The sequence below is a fragment of the Semicossyphus pulcher genome, unplaced genomic scaffold, assembly GCF_022749685.1.
Source record: "Semicossyphus pulcher isolate SPU_LCO1_2020_fin unplaced genomic scaffold, fSemPul1.0.p SCAF_23, whole genome shotgun sequence".
NCBI lineage: Eukaryota > Metazoa > Chordata > Actinopteri > Labriformes > Labridae > Semicossyphus > Semicossyphus pulcher.
The window spans coordinates 2371513-2383736 of NW_027211697.1; positions in this window are offsets into that span (position 1 = coordinate 2371513).

Here is a 12224-nt window from a genome sequence, read left to right on the forward strand (position 1 = left end):
TTCTTCTTCATATGAAAAAATACTGATCTAAGCATCCAACCATTTTTACTGAAAATATTGTTAATATAATGTGAACAAACACTTCCTGGGGAGATAGCAGCTGCTGGAGATAATGTAGCTACCCCCTGGAATCAAGAGATTTTACAAAAGCATCTTCTAAACATGTTATTTGATAGAATTTATTATAAGATAATTTGGTAAACTAAGCATTGTACCCTGGTTGAAAAAGCCAAGTGAAATTGCTAAGGTAACCATGAAAGAGTAGTTGACGTATTAAATATTTCTGACTTCATCATTGTTTAACCCCGACTGCAGAGCTGTCAATCAAGCAGCCCTATAGTGAAACTTCAGATATAAGATGTAACTCCTCCAGTAGAAATGCATTGGCCAGCAGCAGTTTCAAAACTTGTATTTGTGATATTCTCCTTTATTTTTGATTAACCTTCCAATGCTGTCTGCAGCTGTCTGCTACCAAGTGAGCCATCAGCGGACGTGCCAGTTAAAGCAAAGCAAGTTCAACGTTATCTCAGCTCAGTTAATTATAACTTTATTCCAAGAATGCTTAAGGCTTGATGACATGTCACTGAGAAAAAAGTCCCTCACCGCTGCCACCGAATGATAGCCAATGAACACTTTGATGTGTTATCAGTCCTCAGACGGACCTTTTCCTTGCGACTTCTGTTAAAGAATATTAGTTTAACTTTTTTGAATATTCTTGTGTTTGTAACTGAATTATAATGCAACAATATTAACATTTATGTATAACACCTTTCATACAAGAAATGCAATGTGCTTCATAATAAGAAAAAAATGCACCTGAAAACAGAAAAGGGAATATTAAAACATGGATAGAGTGCTATGATATTAAAACAGTTAGCCTGTAATAACAAAGTCATAGCTAGCAAATGGCTAGTTAGCTAGCTATGACTTTAGCTTCTTTTTAGTACTCTATCCTTATTAAAACAACGATAAGTGTGCTTTATTATTAAAATGAAAAGAAATACAAATTAGTCAGTTTAACTTTGGAGTTTAAATCAGACTACATGGAATCGTTAAATCAATGAAAATACAACATTTTAAAAGAAGTGAGGCAGTACAGCAGTGCTAATCAAAGTTTAGAAAAGCCTGTTTTAGGACAGTCATAGCTAGCAAACGGCTTGTCAGCTACCAATTATTTTGTTATTTGGTAGTTCAGCAGAAGAGCACTGCTAAACAAAGTTAAGATAAGCCTGTATCAGGAAAGTCATAGCTAACTAACAACTAACTAACGGCTAGTTATGTTTTGTGCTTCTTTTTTAAAGGCGTTTAGCAAGCTAGCTTTACCGCTATCTAGTACTCTATCCTTGTCCTAACTAGGGTGAGCTTTAATACTTAAATGAAAAGTAATACCAAATTAATAATAGTAATAATATAATTAGACTGCATAGTATCATTAAATTAATTAAAATAAAACATTTGGAAGTAAAGCAGAATAGCAATGCTAAACAAAGTTTAGATAATACTGTATCAGGAAAGTCATAGCTAGCAAATGATTAGTTAGCTAGCTATGTTTCTAGCTTCTTTTTAGTACTCTTTACTTTTAGTGTGCTTTATTATTAAAACAAAAAGTAACACCAAAAAAACAATTGTTAAGATAAGCCTGTATCAGGAAAGTTATAGCTAACTAACTACTAGCTAGCGGCTAGTTAGCTATGCTTTTGCTTCTTTTTAAGAGCATTTAGCAAGCTGGCTTCCATCCTCTCTACTTAAAGTGTGTTCCAAAGCTTTGGTGCATAATTGACTGGCTGAATCCCTGATATTCTTTCAATGTTATTGGAAACGTTCAATGAACTACAACACGAGGCACGTTGCAGAGAGGAAAACTTTCAAAGTTCATTTATTTTTATGCTCTCTTGCAGCATTGAAGACAGCCTACACCTGCAGTGTCACGTATGCAGCAGTGGCAATGAAAACACGCTGTTCGTTGATGTGTATAATATTAACTCCTCATTATAAAGAAAGAACATGTTCTCCGGGTAACTACAAGCTGTCCGACTGACCTTTCTAACCTTCAAAGTAAATACCATAGAAGCTGTTGTAAATGTCATGAACTTTGAAAGACTCTGAGGTAAAATTCACCTCTGCCACTCATCAAAAATGTCTAACAGTACACAATAAAATCAATTACCATGAACCGCATTCATTCCCGCTCTTATTAAGGGGGTAGAAATAATGAGCGAGTATCCAGATATGTGTTTTGCAATCTCTTTTTACAGACTCTAAAACTGTAGAGGTCTTTTATAACTCCTGCCTTGAAAACCTATTGAAATTCTACTGAGGCTCCAACACTGAATCTTCACATACTTTACAAACCTGTGTCTGTAATCTCTGTATTGCGGAGACAGTATCTAAGGCAAAAGAGATGCGAAAAGTGCTGTGTCCCAGAAAGCAGAGTAACTTACTACTTTAAAAAACCACGAATAACAAAAAAAAAAGCTCAGATACAATGATAGAAAATGCCAAAAATATCTTATACTTATATCTGAGTTTGCTGCTCTTGTTTCCAATATGTAATTTCTCCAAGAGGCTCTAGTGTTGAAACATTTATATCGAGACATCTCCTTGTCCCTAGTAATAAGGGGGATAATGAGGATGTTCCCTTTCTCCAGTGGACAATGAGAAGAGCAGACTTCCCTTTAGATGATTTGAAACTTGGCAGCCGCAAACCCCTCCAGAGGAAATCTCATTAAGCACCAAAATGGCATGTGTGCTAACCTCTACCTGCATCATTGCACCTTTTGAATATCATGTAATCATTCCCCAAGGTTTCTCCCGGAATATGTTCTATTCCCGTATATCAAACTTCAAGCTGTTCTCTAAATTAAAAAAGTACAGAAAAATTGATTTACATCCTCTGTAGATTCATTTTGGCATTTTCTCAGGATGTGTCATCGACGTCTCTGCAATACTGCTTCATGCTTGGTGTCACACTAATGAAAAGATTCACATTAAACACGACGTGCATTCTAGGAGAAAAAGGAATAACACAGCCACACATGCAGGCCTACTACACACACACACACACACACACAACTAAGCAAAGTGAAAACCTTTCCCCTCACCTCATTTCCTCTGGTCTGTTGAACATGTGCTGCTGGCCTTACCTTCAGAAAGGTCAAGTGCAGAATGGGTCTCCAGGCACACAGTCAACTAATTAAGCAGTAGTGGTGGTAGATGCATGCCAGCTCCTGGGATACCGCAGCGGTCGGTTGGTCGGTAGCCACCCTCAGGGGTAAGGAACATATTGTTTTACATGCAAGCGTGGTAGGGATTTGCATTACATAGTTCTCATGCTAAATAGAAAAAGGAATCTATTATGGCTGGAAAGAAATCAGTGCAATACATCATTTAAAACATTGTCATTGAAGAAAATATAATCTTCCTTTCTTTGATACTGTTATGAAAAATAGGAAGTGAAAATGTAAATGCTAACTTTTGGATGTTCATGGTTTTGAACTTCTTCACATTTTGTCAACTGGTATCTCATTTAGCTAATAGGTTTGTCACAGCTCATATGTCATGAGCTATATTCTCTTGTTGGGAGCAGAAATAGTCCTCTAAACAACACCTTTTCAAAAGGCAAACTGTTGTTTTAACACTTTGGCTTTTACTCAGATGAAAAAAGTGTGATACGATGTGTCAACTCAAGAGGTGCTGGTTGGCAGGTTTTGTTGCCCTAGGACAGAGCCAAGTCTTTGTGCTAAGCTAAGTTAGCTAGCTGCTGGCCATATAGCTTCATATTTAGCATTCAAAGAGAGAGTGTGGTAGAAATCTTCATATTTTCTCTTTGCAAAAAAGCTAGTTTTTTCCATAAGGTATTAAAGTTAGTGATTAGTTCTTTATGCCTATAAATGTTTTTTTTATTCGAACAGCATCCTATTGATTATATTGACACAGCGGCCATTTTCCTGTGACATCACACTTAGGGGGAAATCTCAGATGTTATTATAATGTCGTACTGCTGTGTTTTAAGGTTGTCAGTAAACATTTTTTAAATCTAAGAGTTGTTTTTATTTCACAACTTCTGAATTAATTAGCAACTGAAAGACAATAAAAAGTGAAAATCCAGAGGGAAATCTTGTTCTATTTCAGTAAACCAACATATTTGATAACCCACTAGCTAAGGTCAGACAACGTTAGCATTCAAATACAAGCAAACATTGCATTTAGCTAGTAGTAGTTAACGTTTGGTAGTGTTATGTCATACAATTACAAGGGCTTAAATTTCCAGCTCACCTTATTAATATAAGGTGCTTGTAAGTGGTTGAATGCTAACATTATAGCTGTCTAACTGTACCTAGGCAGTTGTTGTTTTGTTGAAGGTGTTTCACTTTGAACTAGGCCCAATGTCCCTCTGAATTTTCAAACCCAATTGTCATTTTAATTGATCATTAATCAAGAAGTGGTGAAATGATAACTATTGAATACAGTGGTTCAACATTATACCAGCATTTGAGCTTCTAACCTTGAGCGTTACGTCAGAGGAAAATGGCCGTCGTATGAATATGGTGAATTGCTGTAATATATGGAGAATCTGACATATTTGCTAAACAGTAACTGCTGTTATAATGTCATACAGTTGTGTTCAATCGTGTAAGTACATTTTTGTTATCCAAAAAATGAATGAGCAACTGAAAGACAATGAATAGTAAAAATCCGGAGGGAAATCTTCATATATTCCAAGTCAAATCAACATATTTGATAACAAACTAGCTGCAGTCAGGCAACGTTAGCTTTAGCCACTCACTAGCAAACATTGCTGTTAGCTAGCAGTACTAAACATTTGGTAGTGTTACGTCATACAATTACAACAGCTTACCTTATATTAGCTTAGAAGCTGTTTTACCCAATGGCTCTCTGAATTTTCCAACCCAGGAAGCGGTCAAATGATAGCTGTTGTCAGATACCCCACATTTATACAACTTACATCCTTGAATACAGTGTTTCAACATTATACCGGCATTTGAGCTTCTAACCTTAAGTGTTGCGTCAGAGGCAAAGAGCCATTGAATGAATACGGTGAATTGCTGTAATACATGGAGAATCTGACACATCTGCTAAACAGTATTACACTGTATGTTCAAATGCTATTTGGTTAAAAAAAACAACAACTGTAGGACAGATGATCATCAAACTGTTCTTGAGACTGCAGCTTTTCAAGTCACAGAATAGTTCAGTGTTGGCAGCGGACACGGTGCCAGCTGCCTTCAATTTAAATATGGGATCACAGAGGAAGTCAATTCGGTGTACTAGACTGCACCCAAGGGACCCCCAGAGGAAAAGAATTGGCATGCAGTGATAACATGCAGTGACACCTTCTCTAAGGCGCCTGATATATGCAGTCAGTCTGAATCTGTGACTTAGATAATTAGCTCCTTATTCAACCGGGGGAATGTGCCCAATGGTGTGTTCAGGAGAACAGAACACAGTAGAAACTTTTCCAAATGACCACCACTTACCCAAACTTTCACTACTTTTGTCATCCATGCCGGATCCTGGAGCCTGCCACCCTCAGCTTTCAAATCCTGATACTTTTGGGATCCGAACGCAGTTAGAAGGAGCCACTGAGCTGTCATGCTGTGGTTCTACATAAAGGTGCAACCATTTCCTGTTTCATCTTAAAAGGCCAGACTCATTATCTCCATTGTATATTCCCGGCCACCTCAGGTACATAAAAGAAAACAAAAGGTTTCCAGAGAGTTGCAGTATTTAAACGTCTCATAGTCTCTGTGTTACAGCTATGTATTACAAGACTAATGCCTCTGTTTGGCTGTTTGATCGATACTGTACGTTCGTGTTGCTCATTCAGACGTAATTATTAATGTACGCTTGAGATTTATGAAAGCATCTCTAATGAAATGGAACCATAAAGCTGTCATGATTGTTTTCGGGGTGTGAATAAAATGCCATCAGTGCCGTAAACACGGATAGAGGACGTGCTCTGTTGATATAATGCCTCATTGACTCTTAATGTGAAGGCATCTTGGAGAAAAAAGTGGTGAATCATTCTTGAATGTAATTCTGTGTAATTGTGGAACTAATGGCCATATACTTTGGAGAACAGGAGACAAAAAATCTGAGCAAATGTAAAGCCTCTGAGATTGCTTCTGCCTGCCTGGGATAGATTCTCCGATGGAAATTATCATAGATTGTCGCGACGCTCTTTGCAATCACACTGGCTCTGCTTTATTGTAATGTGACTTATCAAAGCATTTCCATTGTGTCATTACTTTCAGAGAAAATGGGCTCATTCAGTCGGTATCAGTATGACTCCGTCTCTTGTCTTTTACTGTCTCGCCTCACAGCAGAACTCAACCTAGATATTAAATATTTTAGGATATTTGCTGCTCACTCCAGCCGGCTCTCTGCTCTGATTACTCTTCCTCATAGGGTTTCACTGTTTGAGTATGAAAGTCTTGAGGTGAAGAAGGAGCATCTGAAAGCATGTCTCCATTGATTTTGAGATTGAAAGACAACAGAAAGACATCATCAATACTCAATTTAAAAAATAATTTAAGATTTACTGAGTTGTGTCTCCAAGATTGGACCTGTACATCAGTGAGTCTGTCCAAATTTTCACATGTTCAAGGAATGAATAACGTATATTCCTTACGACGGATAGTTAGATGAAGCATTGCTGTTTCTTAAAGATCAAGCTACAACAAATAGACAACTAGCTTAGCACAAAGAATGTAAATAGGTGGAAGCTATCCAAGATCTGTCCACAGGTTATAAAACCCTGACCACCACCATTTCTAAATCTCACTTATCAACATGTTTTAAGCTTATTTCTATTTTGTAAAAAATGTGCCACAATTTGCTACTTTAAAGTAGATTACAGTTATTTATGCCAGGGCAAACAGCCAAGCAACCAGAGTATATTCTAGGAGGTCACTGCTTCTAGCCAAGAAGTAGTTCATTATAGTGGTTATAATTTAACCAACCAGATATAACCTGTAAATTAGTGCGCTGTAGAGGGGCAGGTAGGTGGATTTTGTTACCTTTGGACAGAACAAGGCTAACTGTTTCCTGGTCTTTTGTCAAGCTAAGCTAAGCTAGGCTAATGGCTGTTAGCTTCATAGTTATGAAAACAGACATAATGATCTTCACAACTCTCAGCAAATATGTGCATTTCTAAAACTGGAACTACCACTTAAAAAGAATACATGTATACTTAAAACTTCAACTTGTGATTGGTCAAGGCAAGTTTATAGACAGTAGACATATATAAACCTTTCATGGTGGCATTTCATGATGTTAAAAATATGCCTTAAAACAATATTTAAAGCTCCTGTGAGGAACTTTCAGTTTGTGTTGATTTTGGCGCCCCCTGTGGACAAAGCCGTACCTCTTATCGCTTTGCTGATTTTGTCCTGTACATGCTTAAGTGGTGGTTTTAAACAAAACAATCTCACCCTGCTTTCTGTAACACGTGATATGTATCGGGGCGCTGTTGTGGTTCCCTGAGCCAATCACAGCATATAGGTGAGTGTGGGAGTGGTTCAAATTAGCAACTAGGTCCCATTCAGAGCCGCGAACATGGCGAAAGAGTGATGCAGAGCTGGCCTTCTTTGTGTTGGACAGGTAGGTGCCTCAAACCGGGTAGGACAAGCTAACCGGTGGTTAGCATACTAGCACAAAGGTAACCGATGGTTAGCATACTTGTGCAAAGCTTAACGGTGGTTAGCATGCTAGCACAAAGGTAACCGCAATTAGCATGCTAGTGCAAAGCTAAACGGCGGTTAGTATGCTAGTGCAAAAGTAACCACAATGCTGTTGGTGTTAGCTCGGCGGGGTGGGTGTGTTCTCACTAGAGAGTGAGAGTGAGCTTCTGGTGACGAAGAGCCCGGGAGGAGGGGCCCAATTTGAATGTGTTGTTGACAAAATGCAAGGAAAAATCCTACTTATTATACCTTTAAGAAAAATCAATGAGTAATCATGAACAAAGAAATAACAGTTATTGCAAAGTTTAAACAAAGTAGGAAATGGAGCCAAATTTAATAAAGAGCATGCAGTAGGGAAATCAATCAATCCAGGGCACCACTGGGGAAGTTTTTCATTTAGATTTAAAAATCTGCTGAAGTTGTGAGGTTGAAAATGAGTTAAGGTTATTAGAAAATTGGTTTATTAACACTGTATTACATTTTCAGCAGTGGGCCCGGAACTACTGCTTCTAAAGAGGAAATAAGATGATCTATGTTAATATATAATATGATGTCTCTATGTTTTCTGAAGTCCTGCATCGAATCTCTGGCTGGAATATTTCATAATACATTTATTACACAATAATTACATTATTACAATAATTATATCCACCCGGACAAAGATGAGTGATCTGTCATCACAGACGCTCATTTTTCTAAGCGATGTGCTCTGAGAGACAACAGCTGAAAATGTTAATGCACTTTAAAAACAACACTCAGGCGAACTGTCATTTTTGGGGTAAATTACAGAAAATCACTAACCGAACATTTACCTTAGATTTTAACAGTTCTCTTCTTGTTTAAGTGCAGCAATTTACATCTAAATGACTTCACATGCACCCACTAAATCTGAGAAAGAAGGTAAAAGACCTAGCGAGGCTTATCTGCTGTGTCGGCCTGTAAAGTGGGCTCTGCTTAGTGGCCGGTGATTGGCGGAACACTCTAAAGCTATAGGAGGGCAACAAAGGAATCAAGTTGCACTACACGGGTTCAAACATAAGAGGATTATTAATGTTTGCTGACATAACTGGGACTTCTAGTCAGCCTCTGTGTCATACAGCTTCAAAGTTGTTTGACTACTGAATCATTAAAACTGGTCTATCAACAATATATGAAGTCTGGAGTTCAGTTACGTGACCTTGCTTTGTACCCGAAAAGGAAGAAAACCATAGGAAGGATGGAAGTCATCAAAGGGCTGTAAGATTTGGACATGGCTATTTTTTTTTTACTGCGGAGGAGTTGATGAACTGACTGAGATCAAAGTTGGAATCGATGGTTGAGGACACGTTCAGTTTCTGTGAAAAGCAAACTAGATATTGCACGAAACGAAACGTTGATCTGGACCTCCCTTAAACAAAGACAGCTTTCTTATACTGTGTGGATTTTGCATACATTTTAAGTGCCTGTCTTATTTGTAAGTATTGAGTGATGACTTGCCACAAAAGTGTCGACAACAAGCATGTTCAGTTTTTATTTGCTGCTGGGTTTTTTTTCGTGAAGTCTGCGTGCTGCTTTGACACAGGCCGGGATCATCGCTTGACTTTGAAGTCAGTGTCTTTTTCTTTTTCGACACGCCGACGCTTCCACACCTCTTCAAGGAGCTCAAGCTGAAGGTTTCCGAACATGTTTTTCTCTCACTCAAAATAAATGACTTGTGTGCTGCACCTGGCAGCTGGAGTCAGAACACAGGGATGCTCTGACGGCACTTTTAAATTCAAGGACTACACGGGAGTTTTTCTCCTGTTTTAGGTTATCAAAGTAGGAATCACGTAATTATCAATACAGTCAGGTATTCTAAAAAGATTTTATGGTGTGTGAGGTTTGTTTTTTCTGTTTCTTCTTTCAGACAGCCAGTGGCTTTACTTTTTAGTGATGTAATATTTTTTATTTCAAAGGAAAGCAGATGAAACCCTGGTTATATTCATGTCTGTAATGTTGCGTTCATGGACAACCGCAGTTGAAAGTTGCAGCATTCAAGAATTTCAACCAGTAGACGAAAACATTTAGGCAAATAATTCTGTCAGGGAGAAATCTAGAAAATAGAAGGGGGGAAAAAGGACAGAAATTAGGTGATAACATATTTTTTCTTTTGCAGGTGATATTGTCCAATATCTGTTGGCGTAATACAGAGCTGTATTCATGCAAAACAATGTTTTTGGTGTCAAGTGCCAACTTGCAACTAACGACTATTTTCATAGTCAAGTAGTCATTGATTATTGAAATGATTAATCGGATAATGAATTGCACAATAACTTAATGGCTCTTAGCAATAAATATGAGTTCTTCATTCAAAAATAGTCTTTAAATAAACTTTGCTGCTGATTTGGCCACTACTGACACAAAAGATAAACAAAAGAAAAAGAGAGAGGAAGAGAAGGAGAAAAAAAAGAGCTGAAAGTGAGCGACTGAAAATGTAAATTAAAGAAAAAATCACTTTGCACTGTTAAGTTTAATGTCTCACTTTATGTTTAAAAAAAAAAAGAGAGAGCATCAGGTTCTTTCTATACCACTGCAGCGTTATATTAATGTTAAAAGCCAATACAACTTTGTCAATAGATAGCTAACGCTAGCTAGCTAGCTGAAGAGCTAATTATCTTATGTGGGAGAGTCATCATCCACAAGTCCAACATGCCTTCCGGGCTGGCGGACCCCCAAAAGCTTCCATAAGGATGGAGATAAGACTGAGCTTTGCAAAGATCTTGAAGTTTGGGGCGGAAGTAAAGCTGGCAAGCTTGAGTAGAACAACAACCCATGGTCTTAATGATGTGGTCTGGGACCCCTCAGCTGGAGGCTGTTGGGGCTGCTCCAACTCGGAAGGAGTGGCCAGAGAATACGTTGAGATACCTGATGAAGTTAGAACCTGTTTGAAGTGTGCCGGAAAACGAGAGTCAGCGATGAAACCTTGAATATGTTCGGCGCGGAGAATAAATTAGTGGCAACTTGATAGACATGTGAGGCGGTGCATGAAAGGCATGAGTGCGGGGAGTCGCTTCGACGTTATTGAGGATGATGACGACGGCAAGATTGTCAGATCAAACAAATTTTACAAACGGATAACGGATCCGAACAAATGGATTTTCTTGTCCACTCATGTCCCCACGGGAGGGCGGTGATAATGACCGAATATACAATATTTTGAAAACCGCAGATGATGGTTGAAGGGGTTTTGAAGAAACTGCAAAAGCTCGAGTGGCCATTTGGCTGAGAACCACTTTTGTCCATAAAAAACCCCCAAAACCGGCAGAAAGGGCAGCGCATGTGAAAAGATGAATGCTGTGCGGGTTAGAAAGACGGTCATCATATAGAAATGTGATGACATTCCAGTTTGCTAGGACTTGCTTCAAGAAGCGACAGTGCTGCAAACGCGATTGATAGCAGGTGAGCAATAAGCGACTGACCCTGATGAATGAATCGATATACAGTATTTACCAGTCAGGATCTGATGTCGAAGGTGAGCTGCGGGAGATGGATTAGGAGAAGAATGGTTAGCTGGAGGGACGGCTGAAGCCAGGGAGAACTGAAGACCGCCTGCCGGCGGGATTGTTGCAGCCATAGGAAGAGCATATGGCATGATGAATGAAGGCTGGTGGGCGCAGCCAGGTGTGGGTGCCAATCCAGTTGGCAGTGCTAATAGTGGAGGTTGCAGGGAGGAGAGACAAGGGAGAGAACTTGGCAGCACAATGCCAGTAGATGGTGGCGGAGGCGAGTGGGAGGAAGAGGCGGCAGGGAGAGGACCCGGCCACCCTGATGCCAGTATAGAGCAGTGGAGGCAGGTGAGAAGAAAAGGCGGCTGGGAGAGGCCCTGGCAACCCGGTGCCAGTAGAGAGCGACAGACGAAGTTGGGATGAAGAGGCAATGGGGAGAGAAGCTGGCAACTTGGTGCCAGTGGTTAGGTTAGGTTGAGAGAGTGAAAGGTTGTCAGAGTGAACCAAACCTGGCAACCTGGGAGGAGCCGCTGGGAGCGTAGTGACGTCACGCCTGTGCTTGCTCTGTCGACGTTCGGCTACGGAAGTGGCAGCTTGGAATTGTTTGTTGCTGAAAGGAGTGTGTAAGAAGTTTGAAGAGTTTTACTTTGTTGTCAGAGCGGTGGTAGTTGATTCCCCTTTCCTTTAAAGCTCTTTTGAGGCCCACGACTGTCCAGTCAGAGATTGCGAAGGACAAGGAACCTCCGGGAGACCGAATCGGAGCATGCAAGCGGGACCAGAGGCTGTGAACTCAGCGTGGAGTTGAGCTTGCGTCCCTCGCAGGTCGCCGGCCCTGGGGGCCGCGCTGAAGTGGGTGGAGGTGGCGGAGGTAGAAACGATGTCCCTGCTCGCTCGACTGGAGCCCACGTCTGCGGGAGGAGCTCCTTGTTGGAGTCCGGACTGCCGGGCCGAACAGATGTGGATAGCGGGGTCCCCGGAGCGATCACCGCACTGAAACCCTCCGCGTTGTGCCGCAAGCCGATGTGCGAGGAGTCCGGGGTTGGGCTGAAGAGCTCTT